This window comes from Equus przewalskii, chromosome 9 (genome assembly GCF_037783145.1).
Source record: "Equus przewalskii isolate Varuska chromosome 9, EquPr2, whole genome shotgun sequence".
NCBI classification, from domain to species: Eukaryota; Metazoa; Chordata; class Mammalia; order Perissodactyla; family Equidae; genus Equus; species Equus przewalskii.
The window spans coordinates 60,642,411-60,663,624 of record NC_091839.1 but is presented as its reverse complement, the minus strand read 5'-3'; the positions used below and the strand labels follow the sequence as shown (position 1 = coordinate 60,663,624).

Genomic DNA, 21,214 nt, shown 5'->3' with positions numbered 1-21,214 from the left:
AAAAATAGAGATGAAGCCCCAGGGCGGAATGGTTCCCCCACCTAGAGATGGGGGTTCCGGCTTTCTCGGCCACCGGAGTAACAAAGGCATGGTGTTGTCAACCTGAGGTAGGGCTGATTAGCCTCATTTGAATCTGAAAGGGAGCCCACATCCTTCCTGTTGCCACGCAAAGATGCTGAGAAGAATTCACAGAGCAAACAGATGGACTAATGTGTGTTATGTTTCCCAGACGTCCTGTCCCCAGTGCCCCGAAACAGTACAATAATTGGGAACGAGGTTGAACAAGAAAAGAACAAAGGAATGAAAATACAAAATGCTGAGGAAAAGCCAGCTAGCAGCTATTCTTTTTAATCTGCTTCTCTTAGTGTTTTTTCAAATGTGGGTTCTGTAGATAGTGGCAAAGGCAAAGAAATGCAGGGTCATTTTTTCCATTTTCAAGTAACATTGTTATCTTGCACAGTAGACCCATCGAGACTTGCTTCCATTCATGGATTGACCAACTCCCACTCCACCAGTTTCAAAAGTGAAGGTGGCCAGTCTACCCTTTTGTTGTTTTGTGACGTTGAAGCCTCCTTCTTGCTTTTTAAAATAAGTTCCCCAAAAGTATGGAATGGCTGGAGCGCAAGCCATTTGTTTCGGCATTTCAGTCAAAATTTCCAGTTTGCCTTCAGTGTTAGTTAAAAAGTGACATGAATGGTACTGGTGTGATATGGACAAACCAGAAAAAGGAAGGAAGGAAAAAAAGAAGGGAAAGGAGGGAAGAAGAGGCAAGAAAGAGAGGGGAAGAGCCTGCATGTCTAACATTTCTTTTCTCACCCATCATTTCTTGGATTAACTCTAGTACAAGCAGGGCTGATCAGTATTAGTGATATTGTGGTCACGTTAAGAAAGTCTCAGAGGGGGGAATCTGGGGCCATGTAAATAAAGGCCGGGCCTCCTTCAAAACAGGCAAGTATATTAGTAGCTGTTGAACACACTGTCGCTACATGGTCAGAAGTTAAAGATGTCCAGTTTAAATGAGATAGAACAGGGAAATTCTACAGAAATGAGCATGTACGTTATGGGTTCTTTCCAGGGGGGATCCTGCACTATTTCTGGAGGTCTTCATAATAAGCAAGATTCCCATCCCTACGGTGTAGGCATTTATCCCTACACTTTGTGCTTAATTCCAAATTTGTTTACACACGTAGATTTTGAGCATATATTTATTTAAAATATTTATGAGGTCATGAATGCTATTTATCTTGTACTCTGCTGAAATTTTACCCTATTTGTTATAATTGAGTTGACTAAATTGAAATTTTTTTTACCTTTTAAGGAAAACATCTTGAATCTTGTAAAAAGTGTGTAATTCGCCTAGGAGATGCAGAATAACCTCCAGCAGATAATTAGATGCTTTGAAAATATAAAGAAACAGGATAGAGTCTGAACTAAAAGAATAACTTGTTCTGTTCACCCTCCCCCAGGATATTTGAGAACATTTTGGGTTCACCTTTTAACATGTGTTTGTTAGATTATTAAGGAGCTCTTAAGTTTTCTATGTTAGAAGTATAATCTTGTCATATAAAACCCACTTTTTTGGGGGCTGGCCCCGTGGCCGAGTGGTTGAGTTTGCGCGCTCCGCTGCAGGCAGCCCGGTGTTTCGTTGGTTCGAATCCTGGGCGCGGACATGGCACTGCTCATCAGACCACGCTGAGGCAGCGTCCCACATGCCACAACTAGAAGAACCCACAACGAAGAATATACAACTATGTACCGGGGGGCTTTGGGGAGAAAAAGGAAATAATAAAATCTTTAAAAAAAAACACACACACTTTTTTGGATACACAGAGCAAATGGCATCATCCATTCTTTAGGGTAGCCTAGTCTGTATGTCACAAACATGGTATCATTGCCATTAAATTTTAGCTGTCTCTCCAGAAAGACTTAATCAAAAGTACAACCCGTGAGAGATCAGCAGGCAACATTTGGGGCTGCAAATATTAGAGTTTTTTTTAATTCACCCTCGCCCATGAGTTATTAGTCCTTAGGAGTTTGCCACAGACTCAAAATGTTAGGGCCAGAAGAAAATTCAAGATTATCTGGATCAACCCTTGCAGGGACTAGACCCTGGAAGGAAGAGTGGCTCACCTGAGGTCGCCAGTGGGTCGGGGCAGAATAGCAGTATATATGTTTGCTTCCTGTTAAATCATTTTATTCGCCTCTTGGGGAACATATTTCACTGCAGACAGTTTACCACTTTTGCTCAAGTGCACCAGCTCTTCAACTCGGATCGATCTTTTCAGTTACTGAGTATCTATACCAGCGCTGTCCAATAGACATGTAATGCAAACCACAAATACAGGCAACATAGGATAATTTTAAATTTTCTGGTAGCCACATTAAAAAAGCAAAAATAAACAGATGAAAGTAATTTTAATAATATATTTTATTTAAGACAACATATTCAAAACATTATCATTTCAACATGCAATCAGTATTTTAAAATTCATTAGTAAGATATTTTACGTTCTTTTCTTCACGCTGATTCTTTGAAATCCAGTTATATACTTTACACTTAGATCACATCTCAGCTTGGACCAGCCACATGTGGTTAGTGCTTACTTACCATATTGAACAGCTCAGGTCTTTACGGCAGAACAAGCCCAAGCTTTGCACCAAACCACAGGGCCCTAACCCTTGAAATTGTAAATGTCTGAGTCTAGCTCACATTTCTTTTAATTTTTGTTCTTGATATGCCATGCTTATCTCCTGAAAACCCAGAGAGAGGTAAGCAAGCATGAACTGCTGTAAAATGAGTGTATCTATTGAAAACATGGTCCAGCTCTTGCTAAGATAGTGTTACTGTGTGATATATTACTCCTGCCTTCCTCTAATTCCGTGAAGTTCTGCGTTTCCTTAATGTCAAAAGTGCCCTTACCAGCTGCAGCTGTTTCCTGTGGATAATGTTCTAAATGGCTTTTATTTATGAGATGTCTTGTACTGTAACTGCTATCAGAATGAATATGTATTCCAAAGCCTGTATCCCAAGTCAGTCTAATTAACCATTTTCTAGGAAATAATTGTTAAACTTTAACTGTAGCTCTCAACAGCGATGTCTCTCCCTTTGACCTAATTACAAAATTTAATGTTAAAATATGTAAGGAGGGAGATCAAAGAATAGGATCATTTTGCTTTCTGTCTGTTCATGCATCATCTTTCACATTTCCCCACTCCCACCCCCCACCTCCAACAGCTAGGCCAAATCAACATACAGAATAGTGATGAATGACCGTAGAAGCTGGGGCTGTGTTTTATTTCCCTCATCACTGATGTAGGAATAATCATAGTGCCAACCTCGAAGACTGTGAGAATGAAGCATAAAACATAGTATCTGACACACAGTTAGTTGTGCAGCAGAAACAATAGCTGGTGTTAGTACTTACTTTGCAATTGCTTCAGACAAATAAGATGGACAAAATAGAGAGCAAGTAGGTAGATCTAGTCTGCAAAATGGAAAGGAAGGCTGCCAACTTTTTTTTAGGACATTATCCGCATGATTCTTGGAACCAAATCAGACTCCACCCAGATCTGAGATCTTTATGTTTCCAGTGTGTCTTCAGCATGACTGTGCGAACCAACATCACTTCCAGTGATAATGGGAGTGTTGGAGACAGAATGACTCATTCATTTCAAAGGACAGGCAGTGTACAATGATGGAGGGAGGAACTGACCCGAATAGTGTATTTCAAGTCATCAGAACACTATCTGATTTTCATAGTGAATTGTGACAGCTGTACAGGAGAAGACAGAATATGCATTTTGGATGTCATTTCGGATCTTTTGTGCTGCTTTTTTAAACAGTCTCACAGAGCGAAGAAATAAGCGTCTTAGAATATAAGGCTTTCAAGATAACTCTCTTCTTTCCTTGACTTTTGCCTTTTGCTTCTGCTGCTCAATAAACCGTTTAGCTGGAGCTCGTTGGCTCTCCTTGAAGCTTCCAGGTATTATCTCTTGAACACAACTTAAATCACACCAAGTAGTTACTTGGCTCTCATGGGTACAGTTCTCTCATTAAAACCTGGCGTATTCTTACAGTACTTTTGGATCACTTCCTTTCTCTGCTGAGTTCCCTCATTCTACTTACTAAAGTCCTGCTTGTGGGAGGAAAGGATTGACAGTTAGGGGGAAACAATACAGAATCCTAGACTAGGTGCAGGCCTCTTTGGACACATTTTAATTATTTAAAGAATATTTTAGTTATCTAAATAATATGTCTAACCAAATACTCATCTTGAGTACCTGTATTCTCAGTGAGTTGGCATCCGTCTTTTGGGAGTCATTTTTCATCTGCTCCTGTGATCTAAGCAGATAGTGCTCAGATAATACAAGTGGTGGTCTCTCTCTTGGTTTTCCAGATCTGCCTGCATTTTTAGTCCCTGTTGCTGTTAGAGGTTTCTGAAGATGAAGCCCGCTTATAAAGTCCAACCTGACAGCTTAGAGAACAGTCAGCGACGTCACCTGAACCTGCACACCCACACCTTTTCTGTTTTGCTTTGCCTTGGGTAGTCAGTTGCATACTCTAGCAAAAGAGAAGGCTGTTAAAAACATACCAAAGAGTGGTATATTCATACCATGGAATATTGCTCAGCAATAAAAACTACTGTAATAACCGAATCAATAAAAACTACCTACTGCTCAGCAATAATGAACTACTGAAATGTACAATAGCATGGATAAATGTCAAAAATAAGTAGACACAAAAAGTACATACTGTATGATTGCATTTACATGAAGTCCTGGACCAGGCAAAACTAATCTATGGCAGTAGAAATCATAACTGTGGTTGCCTAGAATGGGACTGACTGCAAAGGGGCATTGACAGCTCTTTCTAAGGAGATGAAAATTTTCTCTATCTCCATGGGGGTTTAGGTTACACAAGTATATACATATATATGTCGGAACTCATTGAACTGTACACTTAAGATCTGTATGTTTTACTGTATGTGAATTATTCCTAAACTTAAAAAAGAAAGAGGGAGAGAACTGAAAAATCCATAAACTTGCTAAACCATAAACTTGCTAAATTAGAAATTCTCTTTTTGTTTCTGAGATACTTTTTTCAAAGCCAGCTACCAGATAGCTGTCACCACCCCCTCTTTGTACCAGGTGCATAGTGGGCAGTGGGTTCCTGTTTCTTCTGGACTCTTCCTAGTACCATGGTACCAAATGGTCAGCCACCCTTCAGTGTAGAGTGCCTTCCTTTTCACAAGAGATTGTCCCAGATTATATGGGAAATCGAATGTTTTGTAAGTTGTACAAGGGAAATTTATTACTTGAAGAACGTTTTCTGAAAGGCATGTATTCACTCCCTAACTTATGATTGGTTGTGTTAATTCAGAATTTGGAAGAGTACTCTTAAACTGAGATTTGTATCAAGTGTTTTGTGTTGTGAAATGCAGATGTTGACATTCAATTTTAAATCGATTACTTACCCCCTCCCCCTCTCCCTCCAGTCCATCCTCCCTGCTGTTAAATAATCTTGCTGAACTACTGACTCTTGCTCAGAAGCCTTGATGCCTGCTCCCTCTTTCATATTTAGGCTCCTGCTTAACTTTCTGGTGGCCCACCTACACTCTTGGCTTTTGTCACACCAAACAAAGCTGCTCCCTGGAGTGCTCCTTCCTGAATCTGTGCCTTCATAAGAGGTGTTCCTCTGGCTGGGGAGCACTTAACCCACCTCGCTCCCTCACCAGTCCTTCCTGCAGACCCAGCTTCCTCCAGGTAGGAGGGACCTGCACGCTTCAGCTCCCGGAGCATCATGTGTGTTTCTCCAGGAAGCTCACTTGCCATGTTGGAGCAAGACAAGTCCTTTCCGTGTCCATCGTCTCCCATTGGCTGAATGCCCTTCAGTGATGGGAATGGCATTTTGCATCTTTGTGTTCTGTGCACGCTGCTGGATACATAGTATTGGTCTATAAATGGTGGGTGGATGGATTCATTCATTCATTCATTCATTCAACACTGCAGCAGTAGCCTTCTTTGTGAGACCTCTGAAGAAGAGACAGATAAGGACCAGAATGTTCTGTGGCCCTAGCAAAAGCAGACTTTTGGGACAATGTTACAGTGTTCTGGTCCTGCTGTCTTTGCTTGCTTTTTTAAGTGGCTGAGACCCTGACGATGCTGTCTGCCTGGGTTGCTCTTTCTACCTCTCCTTTTCTACATAAGGGAATTCCTACCTAGTTCTAAGAAAGAAAATGAAAACATACCACTAATAATGTCAACCAGGGCAGGAAAAAAATGAAAAACATAATACAAATACCACCTAACAATAAATTTGCTTTTTACATTTTCTAAATACCGTCACATATACTATCTTCACAAAAATCCCATGAACTAATCGGGGGAGGGATAATTGTCCCAGCAGGCAAATGAGAAAACTGAGGGGAAGTAGAGGCCAGATGATCTGCCCGAAGGCGCAGGTCTGGTTAGTGATGATGCTGAGACCAGAAGAGAAGTCCATGTGCTCCCACCAGGCTGGGAGATTGTTCAAAAGTACAAGTTCCCAGGAAAGATCAAATAATTGCTGGAAAAGCACTTCCGATCTCCAATGAAAACAGATCTTTCCAGCTGAGTGCCCTCCCTAAGGCCTGAAGAGTATTATCTGCCAAGTAGCTGTTCTCTTCTCTTCTGCATGAACTACCCCAGGCTGAAGGCCACTATGAAATCTGGGAGAATCAAGAGCGGCCACGCACTGCCAAAATATATTGGAAACTTATGGAATAAGTAACTGTCCATTTAGATAGAAATTAGAGGATGTCGTTTCTTAAATCCACGCCAGGACACAGGTATGGACACTAATGTAGTTATGGAGCCTTGTTGCCCGTGCATGTGTGTATAATATAGTGACGAGACAGCTATTTCTGCTAGGCTAGTGTACTGTTTAAAAGCAAACATTTCACAGTAGGAAAATGGCTGCTGAACCTGCATTTGCAGCTGCAGCTGCATCAGTCCTCTGGGGAAGGCAAGGGCTGTTCTCCAACTATTCATAAAGGGCGAGTGTCAGGAGCAAAAAGAGAACTTGCTCATATTTAACACAGCACCGTCCAGTCTTGTGTTCTGCATTAGATGCCTAACTCAGAAGCTAACTGCAGAGACAGCTCGTTGCCTTTGAGACCCAGGGTTCGTTCTACAAGATCTTTCAGACCTTCTTTTTTCTATAATAGATAAAATCCCATGCATTTTATTGGGAGTGAAAGAGCCAGATCTTTTCAGACATTAACAAATGAGGGGCTGTGAATTTGGTTCACCTTACTGATTTGCTGCACAGAGAAGACCAGCCAGTCCACACCTGAAACATATTCATAATTGTGTTTAGAACCAAGTTGTCTATGATATCAAATTTTAACTGTCCTCGGGTACCCATCTCTGGGATCCTCCTGTCCTTTTTTTATATCCACTCTGCCCTATTCCCTCTTTCCCACTTATCTTTCTTTCAAGGCTAGCCTTCCTAGCCAAAAGGTGCAGACATTTCACTGGTCACAGGTAGAAAATGAGCTTCTGAAAGAAGCGGCACCAAGAGCCCTTGGTGAGGGCGCGGGAAAGGACTGATCACATGAGCTGTCTTGACTGAAGCCCTCATTCCTCTGATTCTATAGCCAGCATTACACAGAAAGTATTTCCTTTCATTTTCATGTAAAACCTAGTTATGCAGCTGCTTCGGGGATCTGGAATAAAACATATGAGGGGAAATCGTGACGTGAAATAAGAAATACAGAGAGACGGATAAAGAAAACCACATTTTTTGTTGTTGCGCCTGAAATAACACACTGATATTTAACCTTGCTCCTAATTTGGAATTCTGGTCAAAACTGTGATATTAAAGAATGTCATCAAGCCCCTTTGCAATCTCAGTATTCACAGAGCTTTCTCAAACTTGGGTGGAGTGTGACCACAATGTGGGACAAATTGTAACTCATTGATTGTGTGGATGCTTGTAGGTGACCTTGTCACCTAGACTTTCTTGTCCCCCATTAATTTCCTCATCAATAAATAGAAAGGGAGCAATTCTTAGTTTCTAGTTTATTTTTTGACATAAAATGGTAAATGATACATTCCCATATTTATATTTGGCTTTTGGCCTTTGATTTCAGATTTGGTTCCTCAAACAGTAAGACAATTGTGTTCAGCTCTCAAGTCTGTTGGGTTCTCACCCCACAGAGCGCGTGTGAATTCTTCCCTTTGTAGGGAACAGAGATTGATGCTAAATTCTCCCTCTCCCATTTATTTCACAGATGACTTGCAGTGAGTGCCAGGTATCAACTCAAATTATCTTTACTCTGGGGTTCTGGGGTTGGAAGTTGCTGAATATCATGTAAATGAATCAACCCTGGCTTCGGTCCCAGAGAAGAGGTTGGATGTTAATACTGGTGTATACACCTTCAGTCTTATTGGGAGCATGACATCATGTTAATATTTCTTGGAGATGTCTGTTTCTATGTTGGGGGACGTTGATTTGCCACTCTGAGTGCCACTAGTGACAGCTTTTCGTTCTGTTCTGAAGGTGGGAGAACGAGCATGGACTTCACAGCCAACTAGACGTGGATTTGAAATCTTACTTCATCACTTCTGCGCTGTTTGCTCTTAGGCAAATTCCTTACTCTCCCTGAGTTTAGGTTTTCTACCGTAAAATAGATTAAACAAACAAAATGTAGATCATTTAGCACAATGCCTGGTATAGAGTAACCTCTCAAAATTATTTATCCCTGTCCCCTTTGTGTCTTTTCAGTAGGAACTTCTGGGAAGGAGCCTAAAAAATAGGGTTTTCTGTGAATTCTTTGGTCAAAGGTATTGTTTTCATCACTACCATTCTTGCAGTAAGAGTAAGACATTTCTAAGGGAGTCATGAGAGACAACATGGCCTCACCTAGTGGTTCTCGAAGGGTGGCTCCAAACCAGCAGCATCAGATCGTCCAGGAGCTTGTCAGAAATGCAGGTTCTCAGGCCCCACTCCAGATCACTGACCCAGAAACTCTGGAGGTGACACCCAGCAGCCTGCGTGTTCACAAGCCTTCCAGATGATTCTCATGTGTGTAAAGTTTGAGAGCCACTGGTTTAGTGGAAAGAACACTGGACTAGTTTCTTACATGTTCTGCTGTGTAAACCAGCAGTCATTTCTCCATGCTGGGCCTCAGTCTCTTCATCTCTAAAATGAAGGGTAGGATTGAACCAAACATCCTCTAAGGTCTTTTCCAATTCTGGCATCTTGTGTTTGTAGTCTCAATCCAGCTGTGGCAGCATTTTCTAAATGACCATACTCTAAAAAATGAACAGAGAGAAAACTTTTTTTCATTATTTCAAAGATGGTAAGTTATTGTTGTAGAAAATGAAAAATAAGCAAAATGAAGAAACTTAGAACCATCGAGAGTTTCACTATTCAAAGATAGTCTTTTGTGCTGTGCTCTTCCAGTCCTTTGTAGCTTTGTGTGAATACGCATGTGCACATTAATCTATGTGTATGTATATAAACATCTCCCGCAGAATTGATCTACTGGGCATGTGCTCTGTGCCAGGCACAGTTTGGGGCACTGTGGGTGCACAGTAACAGTCAGGAAAAGCCCCAGCCCTCATGAAGCTTTCATTCTCATGAGAGGAGGTAGACAGCAAACAAGAAAATAAATGTCATTAAATGAATAAGATCATTTCTGAGAGTGTCAAGTGCTATGAAGGAAATAACACAGAATGACATGATAGAGTGACAGGGCAGTGGCCAGCTGAGAATTGATGCCAGGAAAAGCCTTTCTGAGAAGGTGACCTTTGAGCTAAGACCTGAATCCTGGGAAGGAGCAGCTATGTGGATATTTTGGGGACTAGCATTTCAAGCAAAGACAAAAGCCTGTGCAGAGGCCCTAAAGGCGGCCAGTATGGCTGGGGAAGAGGAGGCCAGAGGGATAGGCAGGGGCCAGAGCAGGGATAGCTGTATAGTTTAAATTTATTTTAAATATAACAGGAAACCTTTTTAAGAGCAGGAGTAACTTTTTTCAAAAAAGATCACTCTCCCACGTAGAGGCTCGATTATAGAGGACCAGATGGAAGCAGGAGAAATGGGACCATATTTCCACCTAATGTTTTATAACTTGCATGTTTCCCTTGACTTAATCTTGAACATCTTTCACCATTATTCATGTTCTGTCACATTATCATTTTTAATGGCTGCATAGGAATCTGGCATGATACCATGTTTTGATAATCCCCTGTGGGTGAGTACCTAGATTATTTCCAATTTATTATTATCATGAGTAACACTGAAGGGAGCATTGTTAAATCTTTGTGCACATCCTTGGATAATCCTAGGATAATTCCTAGAAGTGGAAATCCTTTGAAGACTTTCTTGAGTCTATTAGTTGGTTTCATCTGTAATTATGTAACTGGGCATACTCCAACCATTTAACACCTCTAGTTGATGGATTTTGACCAGACTGGGACCAGAGGGATTCAAGTGAGGCACTCTCCTGGGGAGCATAATTTAAGAGCACCCCAGAAAACTCAGTAGTCAAGATAAATAATATCTTAATGCAATTTTTTTTTATCCTGACTACTGACCTTTTTTGGTATCTCTTAAATTTTGCTCCCAGGGCCAGAGCCTCACCACTTCATCATAAGCCTGACCCTGGAACTTGTATATAGGAAAACATAAGAAAGTCGTGATTTGTCCCTGGATTTGAGTCTGTTTTTACTTATCCTATTGTAGAATTACATCATTAACTTAACTGTTAGCTATGCATTAACATTGCATGTTTCCATTATCATCTTTATTCTCAAGTAATAAGAAAACACACATATGTCATGGATAATGGGCTGAGATCCATGCCCTTCACTTCCAGGTGTGTGGGAACTCAGCTGTGTTTAGCACCCTCCTTTTCCCCAACCTCACGAATGGCTATGATCATGTATGTGCTTCCTGGTCCTGCTCAGTTGGCCTGGGGGTTATAACTAGGAGGGCCATGTGGCTCCTTTGTGGAATTCACCAGGAGCCCATTGGGTATCTAACTGGCCAAATCTTATAATTCCAGCAGTGGCCAGTTCTCTCCATTCTATTCAGACTCTTTCATTCTCTCTACCTTCTCAGGAAAACTGGAGGACCAAAAGTTAAAGTTGGAGCTTTTTTTTTTTTTTAACAGAAAAGAGAAATTAGCCAGAATCCAAAAGAGAAAACTCTTCAAGTGACCAAATAAGTTTTCAGTTCTGTGTTTTGGTTTCCTTGTCTGTGTCACCACCCCCAGCACTTGGTCTCCACCCAGAAGTCAGGAGCATTTTAGACTCTTTTGGAAGGCAGAAGCAAATGATTGAAGACAAAGAAGGAATCTTTGTACGTTGTCGGTGCCACTGCCCTCCCACCCCTGAACCACAGGGCTTGTGTGCTCATGACACCATCAGCCTTGGATACAAAGACCTCTATCCCACAGCTGCTGTGAGCCACGTGCAGTTCCCGAGCTGGGGAACCTGTCACACCCCAGAGCCAGGGCCACCGTCTGCACTACAGAGATTCACCAGGTGCTACCAAACACTGTCTTTCCCTCTTTCTTTCCTCTGTCTTTCCTTCCTTTTCGTTACTGACTCCAGTGAGCCTATTTGCAGCAAATGAATAAGTGTCAGGTATATAGGTCAGTAGGTAGATGGTTAATAAGAACAATTACCATCAGAAAAAGCCACAAGTCCAAAAACTGTTAACTCTAAATGTTGCAAAGCCACATCCCGCCAGATCATTCAGCTCTGGTCAAAGGATTAAGTCTAATCTGGCTGGCAGAGTCCCCTACTCTTACCTCAGCATAGGTAAAGGTGAAGGCCCAGCTGACCTTGCTCAAATGACTTTGAGATGGCAGCCGTCCCCAGCATCTAGTGTCTGATTGCATCCACCAGCCCCACTGGTCTGTGAAGGTCCCAGCATGTCCAGGAGAGGTCCTGTGGTCAGGCGACTAGGCCCTATGGGGCACAGTGTAATGGGAGAAGCCAACAACGCTTCATGGAGCCGCAGAAGTGATCTTTGAGGAACTGGAATGTGGCTGCCCAAACCCACCCGTTCCTCATTCCCTTGGAACTTTCTGATTTCGTATCATTCCAGGCCAAGAGGACTCTGCTGAAAATGCCAGGGCTTTCAGAATCATCTCTTCATGGCTTTGAGGAGGTAGTGGAGCTAAATATAACCCGCTCTGTCCTGACATCCATGCGCCCCTCTCTGTGTTGTCAGTCTTCAGAGTAGGGCTTCTGAAAGTCTGCGTTTGAGCATTAATGTTTAGGTGAAAATTAGCTTCTAACACGCAAAAATGCTGTCTGACTGGAGTGCCTTAGTGTTAGTAACCCCTGAAATTGGCCCTTTGATGGTATGCTTCAGACTGGGATTTTTAACCCAAGAGTTACGCTAAAAGCCCCTTTTTCTCTCTAAAAGATAAACTACCCTCCATTCCCACCTTCCAATTAACTCATTAAACAAACCTAAGCATCACACAACTGTTGTGATTTCTTTCGAAAATTCTAGGCAGTGGAGTCTTTCTTGAGTTGAATCAAATAAAGAAATTATTAGGCAGGAATTCAGCATTCTCCCTTCTTCATTTCCTTTCTTATTTTCTCTTAATTTTTATCAGAATAGTTCATTTCATTGTCTACTCAGTTAAACTCGTTAAATGTTATGCCTAATCCGCAGTGATTAGTTGGGCAGCATGGCTGGACGCCAGCATTGGCAGACTGGCCGTCTCCTGGGCAGCCAGGAAGTGACTGAATGTCAACTGTGCCTGGGATAGAAAGGCCAGTCATGACCCCGAGAGAACACCCAGGGTCTGGCATGCCTCCTGTCCTCACATATGCATGCCTGTTAAGCCTATGGTTTATTGAGCACCTACTATGTGGCCGGATATGTTCTAGATGCTGTCTACTCGTTTGAACCATATGAAATTGATGTTTCCTTTTTTAGATCAAAAACAGTCAAGGATCAGTAACTTCCTGTTAGTAATTAATAGTAGAATATATCCATTCTTATAAAAATTGGCATAATCCACATTTTGCAGGGAAGAAACCAGAATAATTTTAGCCACCTACTCAAAACATAAACTCTTCCCCTTGATCATGGCTTTCTACCCTCTGATACCCTGAGGCAATGAGAAACGAAGCAAAGAGGAAGAAGAGAGAAATGGAAGGAAATTCATTTCAGAACTGAAGGAGTGGAATTGAAACCATTGAAAGAAAAATCATGCCTGTCTCTCTCCCACGTGCGCAAATAATGAACTGCCCGGCTGGGGCCCCTCTGGAGTTGGTCGGCTGAGCAGGTGGCAGGCAGCTCCAGCAGGGACCACAGCAGCCCCAAGTGAGAGGCAGAACCCTGGCAGGGCTGTGGGAACGGGGCCAGGTCATGCAGAGACGGGCTCTGTGCGACCTCCCTGAAACCCAGGCCAAACTCCATTTGTATTTACATCAGATCATCATCTTGATTTCCTCCCGACATAACATCATCGTCTCCCACACGTGTGCATCTTGCCAGAACCTCACATTATTATGAGTTAATAATTTAAGCTAGACAAATGATCTCTGCTCTGAATACACTACTGGTGCCGCAGAAGAGGGCAGGTTTCGGGTGCCCAGTGGAATCTGTGGAGCTTTCGACACCTTGAAGATGTTTTTAAACCTAAAAGAACAGTAGCTGCATGGTACCCGGTTCTTTGCCCTGGGGACATTTCAGCTTCAAAATAGGAAGATTATGGGAATGGATAAATGGAGGGAGGCCGTCCAGCTAATCCATGTGCTTTCCCCTATTGTTCACTTACAGATGGGGGAGGGAGGGATGGAGAAAGCCATCCTTGGCATCAGGAGGAGAAGTGAAGGGAAGTGAGGATGACAGAGAGCCACCATTACACAACCTCCTTAAACGAGAGCAGACAGAGCAGTAGGAAGGCGGAGGGCAGCTTCACACAGGAACGCAGACAGTTCCCTTCACTTCTTTAGAAGAGGTTCGTTATCTCACTTCCTGTTTGTCATTTGAAAGTGTTTATTAAAGGCCAAGTTGCACCAGGCATTGTACTTGTGTTGGACTCAGTACACGAAGAATCACAGACAAGGATGCCCGTGTAAAGGCATGCACAGAGAAGACGCCCCGCCTGTGTGTTCAAGAACAGCTGTGGCTCTTCAGCAGGGCTCACCCTTCAGCCTTATCTCTAGAAGCCTCCCCTAAGTGCTTCCTCATTCCCAGCAGACAGCACCACATTCAGAGCAGCACCCTGTCTGGGCTTCAGGGCTGTGTGCGGAAGATGAGGATGAGGATGATGCTGGCTCCAAGCACTTCACCAGATGAGGTGGGGTTTGAGTGAGGAACACAAAAGCCAAACATCATCCAGGCAGGGTTGACAGAGAAGAAAGAGGAAGAAATGACAGTGAATTTTCCCGGATCCTCAGACTAGCTGTCTTTGACCAGAGGTCAGCCTCTCCCCATCCCTCCTCCCCGGTGAGCTTTCCTGTGGCTGCTGCCCCAGGCCTTGGGAGGACCTAGCTCCAAAAACAGATTTGAAGTGATATTGTAAGCCTTCAAATCCAGACCCTTGCAGTGGAGTGAGGCCCCCACATTGCCTGAGGAGCTAAAAATGCAGATTCCTGGGCCTGCCCCAGACCTGCAGGGTGCACACAGCTCCTGGTTCATGTAGGCATCCTTCCTTAGGGTGTACGCATAGGAGTGGAATTACTGCTCATAGGATAGATGCATTTTCATCTTCACTAAATAATGTAAAGTTGTTTTTTCCAAAGTAATTGTACCAATTGGCACCCCACCAGCAGTGGATATGAATTCTGTTCCACATTTTCACCAGTACTTGGTACTGTCAGGCTGAAAATGCTGTCAATAGCATCACCTCTTCATATATAATTTCAACATAGAAATGTAGGGGGAGAGTTTGGGGTAGGTTTTGTTTTCTTTGAAAATAAATGATGGTTTTGTCAACTAGCCTAAATGAGAAAGTAAAAATGCTCTGGTACCAAAAAAGTGATAAAATTTGTTTGTTTGTTTTGCCATGGGGAAAGAGAGCCAAAAGTAAGAAGGAGAAAGTTATTTGAGCCGTTATTTTAAGCTGAAGAAGAGTCTAATGTTTGAGGCACAAAAGTAATAATGAAAAGAATGGAAGGGAAGATTAACCAGCAAGCATACCAGAAGAGAAACAGATTTGGTATGGTTGAAGTATGGTTAAGAAAAACAAAGTTTGGGGCCGGCCCTGTGGTGGAGTGGTTAAGTTCACACGCTCCGCTTCAGCGGCCCAGGGGTTTTACTGGTTGGGATCCTGGGTGCAGACATGGCACCACTTATCAGGCCACGCAGAGGCAGTGTCCCACATGCCACAGCTAGAAGGACCCACAACTAAAATATACAACCATGTACTGGGGAGATTTGGGGAGAAAAAGCAGAAAAAAAAAAGAAGATTGGCAACAGTTGTTAGCTTAGGTGCCAATCTGAAAAAACAGGGGGCCAGCTCCGTGGCCGAGTGGTTAAGTTTGTGTGCTCCGCTTCGGCGGCCCAGGGTTTCACCGGTTCAGATCCTGGGCGCGGACATGGCACCACTCATCCAGCCATACTGAGGTGGCGTCCCACATCCCACAAGTAGAAGGACCCACAACTAAAAATATGCAACCATGTACCAGGGGACTTTGGGGAGAAAAAGGAAAAATAAAATCTTTTTTAAAAAAAAAAAGTAAACAGCTTAGTACGTTTGGAAAGGCAGGAATTGGTATAAATGATCAATTTGTTCTATAAGAGATACATAGATCCACTCTTTTTAGCAACATTTTAATTTTAGCAATGGAACTTATGTAGAAAATGCAGATCTTAAGTGAGAAGCAAGCTGGCAAGGAAATGAAGAGGGGGTTTGGAGGGGAGTGCCTTCAGGGAATGTGTGTCCAGATTAAAGATGAAACCTGGTGGAAACCAAGGATATGTAGTTATACGTAGTTATACCTAGGACCTTTTTTTTTTTTTTCACCTGGGCTGATAATCAGCATGTCAGGTCAGCCTTTGTCAAAAAGAATTATGGCGGAGCTGTTGGCTGGGCTCATTCCAAATGTTTACGATTGTTACTTGCTGAGTCCATTTGGGTCATATTGAACCAGAACCAGGGCAGAGCGTGAAGCCACACTCGGGTCCTCATTACCTGGAGTCTATAAGGCAGCTCCCCAGGAGCTCAGCATGAGCTCTGGGCACAGGCTGGTCCTGCTTAATGCTGGGACAAATCGCTGCTGCTCAGAGCTGCCGATTGATGACTGTTGCTGGAGGATGAGGAGGAGTTTCCATCCTCCGACTGTGGTGAGCCTGTAGATGTGAGCAGAGCTGTGATGGCTAAAATATAAACCATCTTCTCACATTAGCACAGAGAATTTGTTAATATTACATATTTCATGCAAAACAGGTGTAACTGCCACCTCTGCATCAAGTCCTGTCTGACTCGATGGAGTAAACTTCCCACAGTTGGAGGGGGAGGGTGGAGGCCCCTGTTTACCTCACACTCACCTGCACCTCTAACCCTAGCCCCTTCTTCAGGCTCCTCTTGTGGACATCAGAGGACATCAGTCCATGTTGGATATTAGCTGCCACATGCCCTTTTTAGTGGACACTTGTTTTTTACCAGATGTCCTGCATTGCAGATGTCTTTCCATCTATGTTGTCTGTCCTTGGGTTTAGGCAACCATCTACACAGCTGCACCACCAGCCTCTATCGGCCACTCCTCCCAGCCCCACAGATCTTGGGCTGCTTTTTGGGACAGAGCTCTCAGAAAATGTGACTTACAGAGTCCAGTAGTCAGTCACTTGTGCAGCAACCTGGTTTCAGATCTTTATTCTCACATGCAACAAAAGCTACAGCTTTGCTACAGTTGGGGATGATTTACGAGAGACAAATAATGCATAGACGGGTAGCTAGAATGGATAAAGTTGTTTGTCCAGCTGAGGAAGTTACTTCTTACTCAGATGCCTCTCTGTCCTCCTACCTGCAGTCTCTTCCCACTCTTGGCTTTGCTGTCTGGCTCTCCGTGCTTCTCTTTTGTCTATCAAGACCCAGTTTCAAAAAAAAAAAAAAAAAAAAAGAGACCTGGTTTCACTACCACTTAAACTAAATAAGTATCAGCTGGATAATGTACAAATGCTTTAGCCTATTAGCACATGGTTAAGAATATATGTCTTAAATTCAGCCAGGTCTGGGTTAAAATCCAGTTAAACCTAGCCATGAGGCCTTAGGCAAGTAACCTCACCTCCGTACACGTATTCCCCACTCTGTGAAATAGTGCTGATGATAATATTCAGTTCACGAGGCTGATGGATCGAAAGAGGTACTTTGTTTATTGCACACAGTGAAGCATCAGGCACCACAGTGAGTGCTCAGTAGAAGGCACACTTAGTTGTTTATGATCTGGCTTCATTTCCAGCCCCCTTCCCAGCTGCACATATCCGTTCTATTAAACTATAAGCTCCTTTTGAACAGGAGCCTGTCTCCTTCACCCTTAGAGCCCAGGGCCTTGCAATATGCCTGGCACATGTTTCAGTGCTCCATAAACATGAGAACAAATCAAATAAGCCACATGGAACCATGCCGTACCACACCTCTGTGCTCTCTGATGTGCTGTCCCGCCCCCGCCTCACCTGGGCCAGTGTCTAGTGACCCTGACAGGTGCCAACCTGGCTGAATTCGGGCTCCCTCTGTGCTCCCTCCCCAACCCAAGTCCATAGATTGACCTGTCTGGCTTCCTCCTGAGTATATGTAAACTCCTCAAGGGCAGGAACCTCGTTTACGTGACTTTGTAGCCACAGCCCTTTGCACAGTGCCTGTCACATAGAGAGGATCAAAACACGCTTGCTGAATAAAGGCTGGAGGTAGGACTGGATGTAAATAGAAGGATTGTGCAGCGAGACAAGAATGCAGGGGAAATGAAACAGCCAAAAACTGGTGATTTGTTACTATAGTGATTTCTGAGTAACTTTTCTTTGAGGGGTGAGGGGGAAGTTTCTTTGTTCTTATTGTTTTCTTTTAAACTTCCTCATCTCCAGCAGCTCAGGAGGAGAACAGCTGTACCTAGCAACCCTAGGAAAGAACCAAGGAGAATTGGAGCCTCCGTGTGATGAGCGGGGAGGTGGGTCAAGACCAAAGCATGTCACAAATACCTTAGCTGGTTGAGCAGATCAAAAGTTGTTCTTCATTTTAGCAACAAAGGGAAGTGGAGGGCATAGTCGGTCTTCTGAAAACTGCAATAAGCAAAAGCACTTTAAGCCATAGTACAAAAAATAAAATAAAAACTGTAGGACATAGCAATGCCCAGCTCCTGTCACATCATTAAAACTTTCATAATATGCCATGGTCCAGGCTCTGGCTGTGGCAGGGGAACATCAGCATTCATAGCCAAGCCTGACCACTTGGTCGGTCACTCCATGAGTCCCAGTGATTGATGAGATTCAGCCTCCAGCTGTGGATAGTGGAGAGCCTGCCATGCCTATCTGTGGACTCAGTTCTGCTTGAATGTGTGCAGGTGGGCGCTGGGCTCCTTCAGGAATATTAAGCTTGGTATGAATCCTGAGAGCTCTTTGTTGAGGCCCATTGGTCAACTGATGAGAAAAACGGGCTCCACAGTGTTGGAGTGATATGCTCCAGACCATATGGCTACTCAGCAGCCTTGTCCCAGGCTATGCCACGGCTTCCAGACCTTTTCTAAGCCAGGAGCCTGGTACTCCAGGACTAAAATGTCCTGGAGACTTGGGAACCAGTCCTAAGCGGGATCACTTTAAGAAAAGAACACTTTAAGCCATAGTACAAAAAATAAAAACTGTAGGACATAGCAATACCCAGCTTCTATCACATCATTAAAACTCTCACATCGTTAAATCTCTCATTCTCTGCTCTTTTATAAAAGAGCAAAGAAAATGGCTAGGAGCAGAGCATGCTTCTTAAAAGGCAGCGTGGGGCAGTAGCAAGAGGGTATGATTACATTAGACATGGACTCAGATCCACGTCCCACTGACTGGGTAACCCTGGGCAAGTTACTTCAATTCTGTGATCCCAAGTTTCCTTAACTGTGAAATGCTCTTTGAAGGTTGTTCTGAGGATTAAATGAAATACCGTATGTGAAGTGCCAAGCAGAAAATAAATTCTCAATAAATGGCAGCTATTGTTACCATTTGTATTGTTGTTATCCTGCTAACCTGCCTTAATCCAAGTTTAACTGTCAGTATCAAAGGAGATCAGAACTCTTATTGGTTCTAGAGGCAGAGGGAAAAAAAATAAGTGGCTAACAGAGCCCCCTTTTGACCTCTGTGTTAGATTTTTGTCCTCCTTGTGTTGGTTTACAGGCTACCTGTAATAACAAAAAGACCCCACCTTACTCCCTGCAAAACACAGTGGCTCACACCAGATGGATGTTCATGCCCCCTCGTGTCAGGGTCAGAGATCAGAGCTTTAAGTGGATGAGCAGCTGTGCTCCATGAGGCCACCCAGGGCCCAGGTTCCTTCTGTCCTACAGCTCTGCCATTCCCTGATGGGTTGCCATCCTCTGCCTGGTTGAAGCCAGTTCACCAGCACCACATCCACTTTCCAGCGCACAGGCAGTGGGAAGGACAATGGAAATCAACACTCCCTTTTAAAGGATGCAGGAGTTGAACACATCACATCCACTCACAACCAGTTGGCCAGAATTAAGTGACATGACCACACCTAGCTGCAAGGGAGTTGGAAAAATGAAGTCTTTAGCTGTATGACTATAGACCTAGCTAAAGCTCTGCTACTGTGGAGGAAGAGGAGGGATTTGGTGGGACAGCAAGCAGTCTGCCACACCCCTCCCCTGTCTTCATCCTCCCACTACTCACTTATTTTCAGTGATGTGGATTTGGGCTGTGTCCTTCAGGCCCCGGGCAACCCTGTCTGATACCAGAATCCTGCAAGCTCCCGGGAAGATAAACTGCTGTGCTGTCATCTGTAAAGAAATAATCTCAACCTCAATTACTCTGCAAGACAACACTAAAAAAAAAAAATCGTACTCTGCTTCGTTGATATGCCAAGTGTAAAGTCACTATTGAACTGCTTTACCATAAGTTTTATAAATGTATAAAATTTTATAAAAAGAAGTATTTACAAAATGTATGCTGATATATAAACCAAGTCTTCCCTTTTTAGATTTGTTGACAGAAGTCTGACTAGATTTCTATTAGCTGCCAAGTAGGTCATCAACAAGTGGGCTAGCCCATGTAACACGTGTTCCTCCCACACAAAGTGGCCACAATTTGTCATCCCAAATACTGGTTTTGTGTGCTGCTGGGGAAAGCACCACTGACTGCCTTCAGTGGGTTCCATGTTCTCTTCCTCTTATTTATTATCTCCCTCCTTTAATTTCCTTGTGTCTGTTTGGCACTCAACTCATGTTCACAAGAGAGACCTCTGGCGAAAGCTTCATTGTAGCAAGTCCCACGTGGTCAACCATCCTGGGCTCACCAGGGGTAAGGAAAGAAAACTCAAGGGAAGGCAGGACTGTCCTTATCTCTGTTAGGCAAGGAAGGTAGCTAGCTAGAGTCCGTCGGCCTCTCTCCTCCCTTTGTTCCCTGTTGTTTCTTATCCCAGTAGAGGCCATGGAATTAGAGAGGGGTATATTTTCTGTCAGTCTGTTTTATCAACATTCACACCAAAGCAGCTGCCGAGAAGCTCTGAAACTCTAAACCACCACAAGGGGTGCAGAAGTTATGGCTGCTGGTGTTGCTGATTACTTGCAACTTGAGAAACTGCCAACATAAAGATCCAGAGAAGAGGGCACCGGGCTTCAAGTCATTCTTCAAAGAAAAGACGTCAGCCTCTGTTTCAAAAACACAATGCAAATGGCCTCACCACCAGATTCTCAGGGCACTAGATTTTGATGGGCTCTGACTTCATAACCACGTAAGTGATCGGTGCAAAAGGGAAATGTGGAGACAAGGAACAGAAACATGAGCCCAAGGACAAAAAGAAGCAAAATTTCCTTATTCAGATTCCATTCTGTTTCTCTAAAGGAAATGGGTCTTCTTGACCGGAACTGATGAATTAAAGGGAAAAAGAATTCACTGTTTTTTGAAAGGATGATCCCACATTTGCAGAATCTTCTGGCAAGGAACTTCCACAGAGACTGAGAAGATGGGCAGAGCGGGTTTTTGTTCGGCCTTGGAAAGAGAACCTCCTCAGCTTTCATTCTCTGCGTTGGCAAGGAGGGG

At 43.4% G+C, this 21,214-nt stretch overlaps 1 protein-coding gene across 15 annotated transcripts in view; it reads left to right on the top strand.

Annotated features, from left to right (window-relative positions):
* The window catches only part of FYN (FYN proto-oncogene, Src family tyrosine kinase), a 204,486-nt gene that overhangs the window by 117,118 nt on the left and 66,154 nt on the right, over positions 1-21,214 (top strand). Inside the window, exon 1 of one of the 15 annotated variants that reach the window (XM_008514797.2) lies at positions 18,046-18,123. The exons of the other annotated variants lie outside the window; for them this stretch is intronic. The gene's annotated coding sequence lies outside the window, so the exon portion shown is untranslated. Of the gene's footprint in view, positions 1-18,045; positions 18,124-21,214 lie in introns of those variants that run through there. 15 annotated transcript variants of the gene reach the window in all.